The sequence below is a fragment of the Alligator sinensis genome, unplaced genomic scaffold (genome assembly GCF_000455745.1).
Source record: "Alligator sinensis unplaced genomic scaffold, ASM45574v1 scaffold541_1, whole genome shotgun sequence".
NCBI lineage: Eukaryota > Metazoa > Chordata > Crocodylia > Alligatoridae > Alligator > Alligator sinensis.
In genome coordinates this window covers 829,807-831,284 of record NW_005842602.1, presented here as the reverse complement: position 1 = coordinate 831,284, position 1,478 = coordinate 829,807, and the positions used below count along the sequence as shown (strand labels likewise).

The 1,478-nt window shown below is 53.4% G+C and overlaps 1 protein-coding gene across 2 annotated transcripts in view; it reads right to left on the bottom strand.

Annotated features, from left to right (window-relative positions):
• Nucleotides 1–1,478, bottom strand: part of RAD17 (RAD17 checkpoint clamp loader component) — a 24,545-nt gene that overhangs the window by 5,536 nt on the left and 17,531 nt on the right. The window lies entirely within an intron of this gene.

Here is a 1,478-nt window from a genome sequence, read left to right as displayed (position 1 = left end):
AGTGCAGGGGGAGGGGGAACAAATTTAAAACAAGCCCCCAATCATTAAATTCTATGCAAGTCAAAATCAGAAACACATACAATTTTTCATGTATAGAATCTAATAAGGGCAGGGGCTCATCTTAAATGCCAAGTCATCTTGGATTTGGGTAAATCCAAAATTTGGGTCCTAGGGAGGAGGCCCAAGTCATCTTGGATTTGGGTAAATCCAAAATTTGGTTCCTAGGGAGGAGGCTCTTCTCAGCCAGACTGGCTGACCTGCTCCACCGGGCTTTAAACTAAGCCTGTTGGGGGACAGGGGGACTACCAATCTGTGGGCAAGGAAGGAGCCCCCCAGGGGGCACTTGCCTGCCTGTACACTAATGCCAGGAGCTTGGGGAATAAGCAGGAGGAGCTCATCCTCATGCTCAGTGCAAACAATTACGATGTCATAGGGATAACGGAGACCTGGTGGGACTCCACCCATGACTGGACCACGGGTATAGATGGCTATACCCTGTACAGGAGGGATCGTGTAGAGAAAAGGGGCGGGGGGGTAGCTCTCTATGTTAAGGAAAGCTACACGTCCCTGCAAGCCGATATTGGCGACCAGGGTGGACGGCTGGAGACCCTCTGGGTTAAAATCCGTGGGGAACACGGCACAGGGGACACAATGGTGGGAGTCTATTACAGACCTCCCACCCAAAGTCCTGAGCTTGACCAGGAGTTTGCCCAGGAACTGGCTGAGGCAGCTTGCTCCAGGACCATGGGTGACTTCAATTACCCAGACATCTCGTGGGAGGATCGCTCAGCAAAATCTGAGCGGTCGCAGAGCTTCCTCTCGTGCGTGGATGACCTCTACCTGACTCAAGAAGTCCATGGGCCAACAAGAGGCAAAGTGCTGCTCGACCTGGTACTGGCTACTGGGGATGACCTAGTCGGCGACCTAGTGATCGATGGGAAGCTGGGTGACAGCGACCACGAGCTGATCACCTTCACCATCCGCCGAAAAGCTGGCAAGTCGGTCAGCAACACGCAAGTCCTTGACTTCAGGAAAGCCAACTTTGACAAGCTCAGGAGGCGTGTCAGTGAGGCCCTAAGGGACCGTGACCACAGGGAGAGGGGAGTTCAAGAGGAGTGGTTGCTCCTCAAGGGAGCGATCCTCAATGCACAAACTAAGTCTATTCCATCTCGGAGGAAAGGCAGCAAGAGGGCACAGCAGCCCCCCTGGCTCTCCAGGGACCTAGCAGATCTCCTGAGGCTAAAAAGAAAGGCCTACAAAGGATGGAGGATGGGAGTCACCTCCAAGGAGGATTATTCTGCACTGGTCCGGTCCTGTAGGGAGCAGACCAGGAAAGCCAAGGCTGCAACTGAACTCCAGCTAGCTTTGAGCATCAAGGACAATAAGAAGTCCTTTTTCAGATATGTGGGGAGCCGGAGGAAAAGCAGAGGCAACATTGGACCCCTGCTGAGCCAGATGGGGCAACTGACAACTGACGC